General features: G+C 39.2%; 1 protein-coding gene across 3 annotated transcripts in view; it reads right to left on the bottom strand.

The window, feature by feature from the left end:
- The window catches only part of LOC126282147 (ubiquitin-protein ligase E3A), a 126,420-nt gene that overhangs the window by 41,560 nt on the left and 68,996 nt on the right, over positions 1 to 15,864 (bottom strand). The gene's annotated exons all lie outside the window — the stretch shown is intronic.

Below are 15,864 nucleotides of genomic sequence, written 5' to 3'. Positions count from 1 at the left end.
TCGGAGCGTGGAATGTCAGATCCCTTAACCGAGCAGGTAGATCAGAAAATTAAAAAAAGGGAAATGGATAGGTTAAAGCTAGATATAGTAGGAATTAGTGAAGTTCGGTGGCAGGAAGAACAAGACTTTTGGTCTGGTGAATACATGGTTACAAACACAAAATCAAATAGGGGTAATTCAGGAGTAGGTTTAATAATGAATAAAAAAATAGGAGTGCGGGTAAGCTACTACAAACAGCATAGTGAACACATTATTGCGGCCACGATAGACACGAAGCCCACGCCTACTACTGTAGAACAAGTTTATATGCCAACTAGCTCTGCAGATGATGATGATAATGAAATTGAAGAAATGTATGACGAGATAAAAGAAATTATTCAGGTAGTGAAAGGAGACGAAAATTTAATAGTCATGGGTGACTGGAATTCGAGAGTAGGAAAAGGGAGAGAAGGAAACATAGTAGTGAATATGGATTGGGGGCTAAGAAATGAAAGAGGAAGCCGTCTGGTAGAGTTTTGTACAAAGCATAACCTAATCAAAGCTAACACTTGGTTCAAGAATCATGAAAGAAGGTTGTATACATGGAAGAATCCTGGAGATACTAGAAGGTATCAGATAAATCATATAATTGTAAGACAGATTTAGGAACCAGGTTTTAAATTGTAAGACATTTCCAGGGGCAGATGTGGACTCTGACCACAATCTATTGGTTATGACATGTAGATTAAAACTGAAGAAACTGCAAAAAGGTGGAAATTTAAGGATATGGGACCTGGATAAACTGAAAGAACCAGAGGTTGTTCAGAGTTTCAGGGAGAGCATAAGGGAAAAATTGAGAGGAATGGGGGAAAGAAATACAGTAAAAGAAGAATGGGTAGCTCTGAGGGATGAAGTAGTGAAGGCAGCAGAGTATCAAGTAGGTAAAAAGACGAGGGCTAGTAGAACTCCTTGGGTAACAGAAGAAATATTGAACTTAATTGATGAAAGGAGAAAATGTAAAAATGCAGTAAATGAAGCAGGCAAAAAGGAATACAAACATCTCAAAAATGAGATCAAGAGGAAGTGCAAAATGGCTAAGCAGGGATGGATAGAAGACAAATGTAAGGATGTAGAGGCTTATCTCACTAGGGGTAAGATAGATAATGCCTACAGGAAAATTAAAGATACCTTTGGAGAAAAGAGAACCACTTGTATGAATATCAAGAGCTCAGATGGAAACCCAGTTCTAACCAAAGAAGCGAAAGCAGAAAGGTGGAAGGAGTATGTAGAGGAACTATACAAGGGCGTTGTACTTGAGGACAATACTATGGAAATGGAAGAGGATGTAGATGAAGATGAAATGGGAGATACAATACTGGGTGAAGAGTTTGACAGAGCACTGAAAGACCTGAATCAAAACAAGGCCCCAGGAGTAGACAACATTCCATTAGAACTACTGACGGCCTTGGGAGAGCCAGTCATGACTAAACTCTACCATCTGGTGAGCAAGATGTATGAGACAGGTGAAATACCCTCAGACTTCAAGAAGAATATAATAATTCCAATCCCAAAGAAAGCTGGTGTTGACAGATGTGAGAATTACCAAACTATCAGTTTAATAAGTCACAGCTGTAAAATACTAACGCGAGTTCTTTACAGACGAATGGAAATAGTAGTAGAAGCCGACCTCGGGGAAGATAAGTTTGGATTCCGTAGAAATATTGGAACAAGTGAGGCAATACTGACCTTACGACTTACCTTAGAAGAAAGAGAGAAAATAGTTTGAGCTTTTGAATTTGGGCACCAAAATAACTGACAATGGCCAAAGTAGAGAGAGTATAAAATTCAAATTAGCAAAAGCAAAAATTTTTTTCTGGAAAGAGGAATTTGCTAGTATTTAATATAAATTTAAGTGTTAGTAATTATTTTCTGAACATGTTTTTGTCCTGGAGTGGAAGCTTGTCCAGGAGTGGACTTGACTACAAACAGTTCCAACAAGAAGAGAATAGAAGCTTTTTAAATGTGGTGCAACAAAAGAATGCTGAAGATTAGATGGGTAGACTGAATAATGAGGAGGTACTCAAATGAAATGAAGAGAAGAGAAAAATTTATGGCACAACTTCACTAAACACAGGGATCTGTTGATAAAACACATTCTGAGGCATCAAGAAATCATCAGTCTGGTAACGGAAGCAAGTGTCAGGGGTAGAGACGAAACCTTAAATAAAGTAAGCAGGTTGAAATGGTCTTAGGTTGCAGAAATTACGCAGAGATGAATAGGCTTGCACAGGATAAACTAGCATGGACAGCTGCATAAAACCACTCTTCAGCTCAAGACCACAACAACAAAAACAACTATCACTGTCTCAAAGATAACTCTGAACTATTCATCAATTATGTACAACTAAACAAGGATTTAGCACCTACTATGTACTGCAAGTAAACAAGTTGCTCACTGAAATTATTTAATCTAGAATGACTGTTGGCTAACAAGATAATTATTGTACAGTGTTACTCAAACTCTAAGCTTCAGACACGTAATGTGTAATGTACACTGATCAGGCAGAACATTACAATCACCTGAATAAAATTTTCACTCTGCAGCATCGTGTGTGCTGGTATGAAACTTCCTGGCACATTAAAACTGTGTGCCGAACCAAGACTCAAACTCGGGACCTTTGCCTTTCGCGGGCAAGTGCTCTACCAACTGAGCTACCGAAGCACAACTCATGACCTGTCCTCACAGCTTCAATTATGCCAGTACTACATCTCCTACCTTCCAAACTTCACAGAAGCTCTCCTACAAACAGAAGGATGGGTCGTGTGTCATGCTTCATTAGCTCCACTGGTAGAGCACTTGCCTTCGAAAGGCAAAAATCCCGAGTTCGAGTCTCGGCCCAGCACACAGTTTTAATCTGCCAGGAAATTTCATTATGATCACCTGTCTAATAGTTGGAGTGTCCACCTTTGGCACAGATAACAGTAGGGATAAATTGTGGCACCAAATCAATGAGTCCTTGGTAGGATGCTGGAGGGAGTTGGCACCACATCTGCACGCCAGTCACCTAATTCCTGTTAATTCTGGGGAGAGGGGTGATGAGTTCTGATGCCACGTTCAATCACATCCCAGATGTGTTCTATCGGGTTCAGGTCTGGTGAGTTGGTGGCGAGCAAAACAACTGGAACTCGCCACTGTGTTCCTTGAACCACTCCACTATGCTCCTGGCATTGTGACATGGTGAATTATCTTTCTGAAAAATGCCATAGCCATTGGGAAACATGATTGTCACGAAGGGGTGTACATGGTCTGCAACCAGTGTATGATACTCCTTGGCTGGCGCTGTGCCTCACACGAGCCCCACTGGACCCCTGTATGCCTTCATGAATGTTCCCCAGAGCATAACGGAGCTTCCACCAGCTTGTCTCCATCCCGCAGTACAGGTGTCAAGGACCCATTTCCCTGGAAGATGGTAGATTTTCATCCTCTTATTGGCATGATGAAGAAGGTATCAGAATTCATCAGACCATGCAATGCTCTGCCACTTAGTTAGTGCCGAGGGTCACATGCCTATTTCAGTCGTAGTTGCCGATGTTGTTGTGTTAACATTGGCACATGCATAGGTCGTTGGTGGATGCCCATTGTTAGAAGTCTTCGGTGTATTGTATGTGTGTTCACACATACTTATACTCTGCCCCACATGAAAGTCTGATGATAGTTCTGCCACAGTTCGCTGCCTATCCTGTTTTTACCAATCTATCCAGTGTATGATGCCCTACCACCTCAGTTTTGCCACATGTTGAAAACACTCACCACAGCACTCCTCCAACACCTGAGAAATCGTGCAGGTTGTGAAATGCTCATGCCAGGCCTTCGGGCCATCACAATCTTCCTCTGTCAAACTCTGATAGATCACACGTCTTCCCCATTCCACAGACGGACAGCACACTCTCCAATACTACATTCACCGAATGTGTATCTGACTGATAGTCATCCGTTGCCAGATTACACTGCCATACCTGGATGAGTTTATATTGATAGTAGGTCAGTGGTCACAATGCTCCGGCTGATCAGTGTATCTCTCACATATTCCAGTTATTGTTCCATTAATAACTGACTGTCTGGTTTACTATAGAGAAAATACTATTGTAATGTGATGTTATACAGAGGGGGGAGGGGGGAGGGGGGAGCAAGATCCGCAATGTACGTTGCTGATTATTCCCACCTGTGCTTTACTAGGCAACTAGTTTTAAAGACACTTGTTGCTTGCCTGATTTGTCCATGGTAAAGCACAATTACAGTTAGTGCAAACTCAAAATTTACATTTTTAGAATAACCACTAAAAAACCACTTAGTGAAAAAAGAGCTTTGCATACAAGCTATTAAAAGAATTATTTATCATTGCCATCTTTAATGTAGTTATTAAACATGTAGTTACTCTGATTTTAACATCTTATAAAACATCTTCCTACACATATCTTTATATAGGCACCATGAACAAGACTACATTCATCAGTAGCAAGAGAGAGCATTTTTACATTGTTCATTTATTTTGTAATAATAATGAAACTTCTGATCAGCAAGCTGGTGATCACAAAAGTGAAAATAAATGGGAATGGAAGATCAGTAATGTTACACTCAACACCTCAGCTATATAATAAGCATCTCCCTTTGCTCCTTCCTTCCCTTGCATTTCCTATGACGAGACTTCAAAAAGTAAGATGTACATGATTATGGTAAGCCAAGTAACTTTTATTGATTACTCTAATGAACTTCTAAGTGACCCAATTACATGGCACGACTTTTGAACTTGGACACAAAGTATCTATAAACAATGGTCAGAGCATTCCTTGACAAGAGAAATAAGTTTTTTGGCCTCTGCTCAATCTATGAACCGCTGTATCCTCGTCACTTGATAATCTCTTTCCCCAGATGTTCTTTCAGACTGCAAAAAACATGAAAAAGCATGGAGATGGGATTTGGACTTCCCATTCAGTATCATCCATGTCTGTGTGTGGCCTTGATCAAAGAGTTGGCACTATTTCACTAAAGGTGGACACAATATTGAAGCTGGTCCATATACCAACAGAATTTCACAATAAATCTGGATGAAATTTAAATGTTTTGCCCACAAGAACTGTACTGTCCTGCCTCCACCGTTATAGTTACACAATGGTCAAAATGGTTAACTTACTTTCTGAAATCCCTACGTACGTCAAATTCATTGATGCATTCAAGTTAACTGACCTGGTTCTCAGAGACCATATGTTGTTGTTGTTGTTGTTGTTGTCTTCAGTCCTGAGACTAGTTTGATGCAGCTCTCCATGCTACTCTATCCTGTGGAAGCCTCTTCATCTGCCAGTACCTACTGCAACCTACATCCTTCCGAATCTGCTTAGTGTATTCATCTCTTGGTCTCCCTCTACGCACGCTGCCCTCCAATACTAAATTGGTGATCCCTTGATGCCTCAGAACATGTCCTACCAACAGATCCCTCCTACTGGTCAAGTTGGGCCACAAACTTCTCTACTCCTCAATCCTATTCAATACTTCCTCATTAGTTATGTGATCTACCCATCTAATCTTCAGCATTCTTCTGTAGCACCACATTTCGAAAGCTTCTCTCTTCTTCTCCAAACTATTTATTGTCCATGTTTCACTTCCATACATGGCTACACTCCATACAAATACTTTCAGAAATGACTTCCTGACACTTAAATCTATATCCGATGTTAACAAATTTCTCTTCTTCAGAAACGCTTTCCTTGCCATTGCCAGCCTACATTTTATATCCTCTCTACTTCGATCGTCATCAGTTATTTTGTTCCCCAAATAGGAAAACTCCTATACTACTTTAAGTGTCTCATTTCCTAATCTAATTCCCTCAGCATCACCAGACTTAATTCGACTACATTCCATTATCCTCGTTTTGCTTTTGTTGATATTCATATTATATCCTCCTTTCAAGACACTGTCCATTCTGTTCAACTGCTCTTCCAAGTCCTTTGCCATCTCTGGCAGAATTACAATGTCAACGGCAAACCTCAAAGTTTTTATTTCTTCTCCATGGATTTTAATACCTACTCCGAATTTTTCTTTTGTTTCTTTCACTGTTTGCTCAATATACAGATTGAATAACATTGGGGAGAGGCTACAACCTTGTCTTACTCCCTTCCCAATCACTGCTTCCCTTTCATGTTCCTCGACTCTTATAACTGCCATCTGCTTTCTGTACAAATGGTAATTAGCCTTTCACTCCCTGTATTTTACTCCTGCCACCTTCAGAATTTGACAGAGTATTCCAGTCAACATTGTCAAAAGCTTTCTCTAAGTCTACAAATGCTAGAAACGTAGGTTTGCCTTTCCTTAATCTAGCTTCTAAGATAAGTCGTAGGGTCGGTATTGCCTCATGTGTTCCAACATTTCTACAGAATCCAAACTTATCTTCCCCGAGGTCGGCTTCTACCAGTTTTTCCATTCGTCGATAAAGAATTCGCGTTAGTATTCTGCAGCTGTGACTTATGAAACTGATAGTTTGGTAATTTTCACATCTGTCAGCACCTGCTTTCTTTGGGATTGGAATTATTATATTCTTCTTGAAGTCTGAGGGTATTTCGCCTGTCTCATACATCTTGCTGACCAGATGGTAGAGTTTTGTCAGGACTGGCTCTCCCAAGGCCGTCAGTAGTTCTAATGGAATGTTGTCTACTCCTGGGACCTTGTTTCGACTCAGGTCTTTCAGTGCTCTGTCAAACTCTTCATGCAGTATCGTATCCCCCATTTCATCTTCATCTACATCCTCTTCCATTTCCGTAATATTGTCCTCCAATACATCGCCCTTGTATAGACCATCTATATACTCCTTCCATCTTTCTGCTTTCCCTACTTTGCTTAGAACTGGGTTTCCATCTGAGCTCTTGATATTCATACAAGTGGTTCTCTTTTCTCCAAAGGTATCTTTAATTTTCCTGTAGGCAGTATCTATCTTACCCCTAGTGAGAAAAGACTCTACATCCTTCAATTTGGCCTCTAGCCATCCCTGCTTAGCCATTTTGCACTTCCTGTTGATCTCATTTTTGAGACGTTTGTATTCCTTTTGCCTGCTTCATTTGCTGCATTTTTATATTTTCTCCTTTCATCAATTAAATTCAATATTTCTTCTGTTAGCCAAGGATTTCTACTAGCTCTCAACTTTATACCTACTTGATCCTCTGCTGCCTTCACTACTTCATCCCTCAAAGCTACCCATTCTTCTACTGTATTTCTTTCCCCCATTCCTGTCAATTTTTCCCTTATGCTCTCCCTGAAACTCTGAACAACCTCTGGTTCTTTCAGTTTATCCAGGTCCCATATCCTTAAATTTCCACCTTTTTGCAGTTTCTTCAGTTTTAATCTACATGTCATAACCAATAGATTGTGGTCAGAGTCCACATCTGCCCCTGGAAATGTCTTACAATTTAAAACCTGGTTCCTAAGTCTCTGTCTTACCATTATATAATGTATTTGATACCTTTTCGTATCTCCAGGATTCTTGCATGTATATAACCTTCTTTCATGATTCTTAAACCAACTGTGAGCTATGATTAAGTTGTGCTCTGTGCAAAATTCTACCAGGCGGCTTCCTCTTTCATTTCTTAGCCCCAATCCATATTCACCTACTACGTTTCCTTCTCTCCCTTTTCCTACACTCGAATTCCAGTCAGCCATTACTATTAAATTTTCGTCTCCCTTCACTATCTGATTAATTTGTTTTATTTCATCATACATTTCTTCAATTTCTTCGTCATCTGCAGAGCTAGTTGGCATATAAACTTGTACTATTGTAGTAGGTGTGGACTTCGTATTTATCTTGGCCACACTAATGCATTCACTATGCTGTTTGTAATAGCTTACCCGCATTCCTATTTTCCTATTCATTATTAAACCTACTCCTGCATTACCCCTATTTGATTTTGTGTTTATAGCCCTGTTGTCACCTGACCAGAAGTCTCGTTCCTCCTGCCACCGAACTTCACTAATTCCCACTATAACTTTAACCTATCCATTTCCCTTTTTAAATTTTCTAACCTACCTGCTCGTTTAAGGGATCTGACATTCCACACTCCGATCTGTAGAATGCCAGTTTTCTTTTTCCTGATAACGACATCCTCTTGAGTAGTCCCTGTCTGGAGATCCGAATGGGGGACTATTTTACCTCCGGAATATTTTACCCAAGAGGACGCCATCATCATTTAATCATACAGTAAAGCTGCCATATTAACTTATTAACCATATTATCGTATTAAATGTCCAGATACTCAAAGACACCATAATGGTACTGAAACAGAATATGATGAAATGAAGCTTGAAATGCTACATTCAGTCTGCTGAAATTATTTCACCTAAAAAGATCACAAAATACATACTTTCAATAATGGCACAGACACAAAAATGACATTGCACATACAACATAATGGGAAAAAAGCTGAAGATGTTCGATACAGCAAAAATACCACTGAACCAGTCACATACTATATCAAATATGAAAAAGAATTGGTTCTTCTAACAAAATGTTTACTTTAGCATCTCATATCATTGAAGAACACATACGTGGAAAATTACAGATGTCTCAAAGACAGTTTGTTGTTAAATTATGGAACATATTATATGTCTGAATGAAGAAAGAAAAGCTCATTTGTAAGAATCGATGCAGATTCTGCATGCACTGACCACGCTAAACTCTGCTTGCACTGTTCATTCACAGCTTTTGTAACGTAATGCGCAAGCTGTGAATAGTGTCAACTGAGCTCACTGCCATTTCTCTATGGATGAACCTGTTCTGAAATTTTGCAACTCCAACATTTTTAATGCACGCTCAATGGTTCCACATCACACATATGCAACGATTTGAAAGTGTTCACACATGAAAGAAACACAGTGATGTTTAGCCTTCTTATAAACTTACAAAAGATGAAAGATGTGGGGAAAGACAGCCATACTGTCGTCAAGGCAAGAGACCTGCTACAACCACTGAAATCGTGCAGAGTTGGGAGCTTGTTTTATTTACAAGAAAATGGACCAAAAGTGTGCACTGCTGATGAGGCAAAAGATATGCAAAGTGAAACCCAAATCTGGCATGCTCAATTACGCAACTTGAACTCTATAAGATACAATCAAAATGCTCAAAAACAAGTACGCGACATATCTGAAATTCAGTGATGTCAATCTCTCTATATGCATTGTGTATCTTTGAGGAAACAATCATGTCCATTTTTTTCACCAAACAAGAAGATAATGCAAACTTCTAGAGTTAATGCACTCTGATGTTTGTGGGCAATAAGAGAAACATTTCTTGGTAGTGTGAGAGGTTTTGTGCCCTTTATAGATGACCACACACCTTACAAAATAATGGTGTTGCCTAATGAAAGAACAATTCAGTGATCAAGATGGCTCTTTGCATGCTGCTCGAGTAAGGACCACCACCATCATTTTGGGCTGAAGCTAGCAACACAGCTAACTACATCTGAAACCATTGCTTAACTAAAGGACTATCTGATGGAACCCTATATGACAAGTGGCCGAAGAGGAAAGGTGACCTGTCTCATCTTCGTATATGTAGCCAAAAGGCTTTCATCCAAGATAAATCGTCAAACAAATGAAGGTTTGACCCTAAGAGCAAAGAAGGGATTTTTGTAGGCTACTCTAACTATTTGAAAGTCTGTTGGGTGGGGGTACCAAGATATCAGAGGATTCACATTTCAAGAAATGTGAAGTTCCTTGATCGTAACAATTTTGAGCCCAAACACACTTGTCTGGACTTCTATGACAATTAACTAGGCCATCACCAAGAGAAGGCATCGATATGAATTCCATGTGAAGCAATTTCAATGGTGAAAAAACACTGAATTAGAGCCACTGTCAGACAAAGTACTCTACAGCTTTGATGAAGACTGGCTTCTAATCACTTCAGGCCAAGAATTCAATCTTGAAGATAAATTATTCTGTGATGAAGACTGTAATTCATCATCAAGCATCACACCTGTTCAGTAGTTTGTAGATTCATCGGATGTTTCAATTCACTGCAAATACAATAGAGATCACTGTCAATGATGCACTGCATGGTCCAGATCACTGAGTGTGGTCTGAGACCATATACACACATAAAAAAATGTTTTTCGTCACCTCGGTTCTGAGAGTTAGAGAACCTGCCCTTTTCGTTGCTCATGAAAACCACACATTGCACGTTGTGCCACCATACAGCAAGACCTTCAGAGGTGGTGGTCCAGACTGCTGTATACACTGGTACCTCTAATACCCAGTAGAACATCCTCTTGCATTGATGCATGCCTGTATTTGTTATGGCATACTACACACTAGTTCACCAAGGCACTGTTGGTCCAGATAGTCCCACTCCTCAATGGAGATTTGGCGTAGATCCCTCAGAGTGGTCAGTGGGTCACATCGTCCCGTACTTCGGCCCCACATAATGCCAACCCAAAACAGCAGGGAACCTCCACCTTGCTGCAATTGCTGGACAGTGGGTCTAAGGTGTTCAGCCTCCAGACATGTCTCTGGCGACAGGTTGAAGGCATATGTGACACTCATTGGTGAAGAGAACATGATGCCAATCCTGAGCAGTCCATCCGGCATGTTGTTGGACCCATCTGAACCACGTTGCATGGTGTCGTGGTTGCAAAGATGGACCTCACCATAGACATTGGGAGTCAAGTTGCACATCATGCAGCCTATTGTGCACAGTGAGTTAACACCATGTTGTGTGGCTGCACGAAAAGCATTATTCAACATGGTGGCATTGCTGTCAGGGTTCCTCTGAGCCATAGTCCATAAGTAGTGATCATATACTGCAGTAGTAGCCCTTTGACAGCCTGAGTGAGGCATGGCATGGACAGTTCCTGTGTCTCTTGTATCATCTCCATGTCCGAACAACATCGCTTTGATTTACTCTGAGACCCCTGGACACTTCCCTTTTTGAGAGCCCTTCCTGGCACAAAGTAACAATGCAGACGCGATCAACTGCGGTACTGAGCGTGTAGGCATTGTTGAACTACAAACAACATGAGCCATGTACTTCCTTCTTGGAGGAATGACTGTAACTGATAGGCTTCGGACCCGCTACATGTAATAGGTGCTGCTCATGCATGGTTGTTTACATCTTTGGGCTACAAATAGTGAAATCATTACAGTGTGTAAACTTAGAAAAGTCATTTATGGGCTGCACCAAGCTGCTCGACTGTGGTATACCAAGTTGGATGCAGCACAGGAGCAAACTAGATGCAAAAACTACAAGTATAGAAGATGACACACATTATAAATTTGGAGAACTCTATATGTCCATCTTTTCAGAGATGGTGTGGGGACTTGGCTGTTTGATACAGGATGCCAAATCAAACACCTTTCAGCTGTCTAATTTCCAAGCTGTTATTTTATTTGGTTACCAGTTCTGGCAATTTACCGCATCATCTTCAGATACCCTGACCAATGCATAGGACGATCCCTACTTCGGTTCTGGTCAAAATAGAGGCCAGCGTTCAAATACTGGTGTGTGTAGATTTTTGCTTTCTACTGAGATCATCGTCTGGCAGATAACGGTTGAAGTGATCATTGTATCAAGCATAGATCTATAGATACCAGTATTTTCAGCAGAATCAAGGTTGGAATTTTACTACACGTCTTTCAGGGGGCCTGAAAATGGCATAGGAAGTCACTGAAACTTATAGCCAAATTAAGTTTGGAAATTAAATAACTGAAAGGTTTTTGATTTAACATAATATTCAGGGAATTGATTGGAGCACTGATGTACACTGTCTTCAGTATTGGACTTAACATATACTATGCAGTCAGTAAGCTAAGCCAGTAGAGTAACAGCCATGATTTTATTCACTGATAATGGCTAAGCAAACCCTTAGATTCAAAGGAACCACAGACAAGTAACTGCCCTACATCAAAGGGATAAGGAAGGAATCTTCAGCATACACCACCTTGTTCAATGACAATCAGCTGAAAAGTTAGCACAAAAGTCAGTTTTCCACTTAAAGATGAAGCACATTCATGTAAAATACCACTTCAGACGTCAAGCTCTACTTTAGTACCCACTGAAGGAGGAAGAGAAGATTTGTGTTTCATGTCCCGTCGACAGTGAGATCATTAGAGGCGGAGGTGAAGAGGATAGAGAAGGAAATCAGTCATGCACTTTTCAAAGCATTTCAAAGCATTTGCATGGAGCAATTTAGGGAATCCGAGAACACCTAAGTCTGTATGCCCGGACAGAAATTTGAACAGTTGTTCTCCTGAGTGTGAGTCCAGTGAGCTAATCACTGCACAGGCACACTTGGTCAGTAGCTGCTGAAACTGGATTATCAGCCAACAGAAGATCTGATGGTAGATGTACTAATGACACCTCTTTCTGCACTGAAGTGCAAGAAATGTGCTGAAGGACTTTGACTTCAATCCCAAAGCTATGAACATAAGACTCAATTCTTAATTTGTAACTGACTGTAAAAATTGAGAGAGCACGTAGAGATTCAAATTTTGCCCCTACCTAATACCTTTGGTGTCTATAATGTCACTATGCACATTTTCAAGTGTGTTGTTTTTAGTTCTGTGTTATTTTCTACACAATGAGTTATGAATAAAGTTGTTCAATAATGATGTGTCGTGCCTGTGTTTTTTCAAACCACATCCCAATGGGGCACTAACCCACAACTAGTGTTAACAACAACTAATACACGGTAAATCAAAATTCACGTACATAAAAGATAGTAGTAGAGGAATAAGGATATTATTGTACTTACAAGATACCTCTGCCGTATACAGCCCAGCAGCCAAAAATATTTGTAATATCTAAACTGTCATCACATTTGCATCAAAATTTGCCAAACAAATTCACTACATTTTTAACAAAACTGTATTCTGGGAAATATATAATGCAATTGTATACAACTCACCATTTAACACAGGATATTTAAAAATAATGCAAACAATACTTTAACAAGCCACCAAGTTACACGGTGCATGACATTTAATGACAGAACATAACAGTAAAATATGGGAAAGAGGGAGCAGTATCATTTATTATGACAACCAAACGGAATGCCAATTCTTTATCTGAAAAGGAATGGGGTGCATACAGGAACGCATATACAACTTCACAACTGATATCATGTAACGGTCAACATAATATTTCAAATTGTCATAACTGAATTGCCACAATGAAACGATGTAAAACCTCATGTCAATTACAGAATACAAAGCATAATGCTATACCAAATTGTAAAATACAGAACAGTGGGAGCAGGGTTTTTCATTAAGATAACCATTGGGAAGGGTCCTTCATTAAGATAACCATTGGGAAGGGTCCTTCATTAAGATAACCATTGGGAAGGGTCCTTCATTAAGATAACCATTGGGATGTTGCCCTCACTTTAAGATGGAGTATGGTGCATATGGAAATTACATGTAACTTTACACACAACATAAGAAATAGTATTAAAGGGTGTTTCAAAAAGAATGACCTGATTTCAAAGCTCCATTTTTATTGATAAAAAAATACTATAAATATACATTGCAAAATACTCACATAGTCTTAAAGTTTTAGTTATGCTACTACAACTACTCTGTGTCCATCAGTAACAGCACAAAAATGAAAAATGTGTTACATTTTTATCACAGTTAATTTTCAGTGTTTAAACAAGATTTCACATTAGTGGTAAAGTGAGCGTATGGGGAATCCAGAACCCTCATGACATTTAGCATAAATGAGACTCACCTTAAGCAAATGTTTTTTGTGCCATTTCTTGTGAAAAAGTGCACAGTCCCTCCTGTTTTGAGGAAAAACAGTGACTGGAATGGGCTATCTTCAAATGTTGCACAACTTCCTTTTTCCACAGCTTCAGGAGCACTCTGACAACTTTATTTTCCAACAGATGGAGCTCCAATACATTGGCACAAGAATGTGGGTTAGTTTCTCAATGATGCTCTGTCTCAATGATGGGTAGGTTGCATGGATGCTGCCTCCCATTCTTGGCCTCAAAGATCGCCAGACATGAACCCATTTGATTTTTTCTAGTGGGGATATGTGAAGGAAAGTGTGTTCATCTCCCCTTTACCTTATGACATTGAAGAAGTGAAGAATGGAATAACAGCCTATATAACTTTGGCAAAAGCAGATACAATGTGTAAAGTTTATGATGAATTTAGTTATTGTCTGAATGTTGTTCATGCTACTGCTGGTGAACACAGAGCATTTGTAGTAGCAAAGCTAAAACTAAGATTTCATGAGTATTTTGCAATTCAATTCATACCATGTTTGTAGTATGTTTTTATTGATAAATACGGAGTTTTGAAATAAGGTCATTATTTTTGAAACAACCTTGTACATCACAAAAGTAACAAATTATTGCTTCCTATACTGATATCACAAACACGATGCCTTGGCCCAATGAACACAACACAAACACATCCGTGATATGATTAGAAATGCAGAATGGAGTAAATAACACCAAAAGGAAACCTGTTACAAGGCCAACTGTGAAGTACAGGCACTGCTTGTAAAGAAGCAAGTAGCATTTGTAATTAATGTGTGCTACTATGAGTGGGTGCAATTAACGAGTGCTATTGTGAGTGGCTGTACCTGTAGCACAACAAACTATTAAAGTTACAATGAACTGAAGAGCATATAGGAAATCAAGTGCTCTTTAAATTAATTGAACAGTGGTACCTGGCAGCAAAGTAATATATCATCTCTCTCTCTCTCTCTCTCTCTCTCTCTCTCTCTCTCTGTCTCTCAGCTAATTAAAACAGTCACACAGGGGTATTGAGATAATTGTAAAAATATAGCACATAACATCGAACACGGTGAAATATTAAAATGTTTGACCTACTGTTCATAGATAAAATAAACTAATTTTCAAAAACATTTTGCCTTTTTTTTATAGATTACAGTATTGTTATACCCATGATACCAAAGTAAGAAACTAGCAAATGTGTCACAGATAAATGCTATTATGCAAGCCGCTGCTACAATGCTTCGTGCTACTGAATTGCAATGGAATGCACTGCATGTGAAAACCATTATGCAGTTTTAAAATACAAGTACCAGTTACACATGAAACAAAAGTTGAGCACCATATGTTATTGACAGTGTACAATAAAAGCCTTGGAGCTATTGAAATGGAGTGCGACACGTGGGACAATATCCTACTCCAAGCATAATTTAATTCAAAACAGTGGTACATGACAGTCAACATACTGCAATATCAAAAATTAATGGTATTCAATAAAATGTCATACTTACTCCCTCTGATATAACATAAGATCTCAACTATGACAATATGCTAATTGTAGAACACATTGTAATACTCAACAAAACAAATATATGTTTAAACAGTTTTCAAGGGATATCACAGGCACTGTTTATAATTTTAAGTAAACCAACAGTAAGCTACATGTGCTATTAAATGAAGGATATAACTGATATAGTGTTGCTTTTTATATATTTGTAGTTGGTGGTCAGAGTTTATTCCAAGAGGCTGTCAAACACCAGAAAAACCAATTCCTGATGAAGCCACTTTTTTCATTTATTATGTGATCTGCTGCTTTTTATGCAGAGCACTGACCTCAGTTTCTTCAAGGACAACAAGTGTGGTGCCTTTTGGTGCAGATGTGAGACTTCCATGACATCTTCAATAGACTATAGTGTACTGTTATTGTCTCTCGGGAGATATCTTGTTTCACTGGGATAACGCATGGTATTTTAGGGATGTTTACTTAAAATGGCTAATGTTGACTGATACATGATGTGTGTTGTAAAGTTGCACCCCCTTTTGGTCGTCTTTATAAACACTCTTCCTTCTTTCAGATATTTTACAACTGTTAGGTTCTGCCATTCA

This window comes from Schistocerca gregaria, chromosome 7 (genome assembly GCF_023897955.1).
Source record: "Schistocerca gregaria isolate iqSchGreg1 chromosome 7, iqSchGreg1.2, whole genome shotgun sequence".
Lineage (NCBI taxonomy): Eukaryota > Metazoa > Arthropoda > Insecta > Orthoptera > Acrididae > Schistocerca > Schistocerca gregaria.
This window is presented reverse-complemented; position numbering and strand designations above follow the sequence as displayed.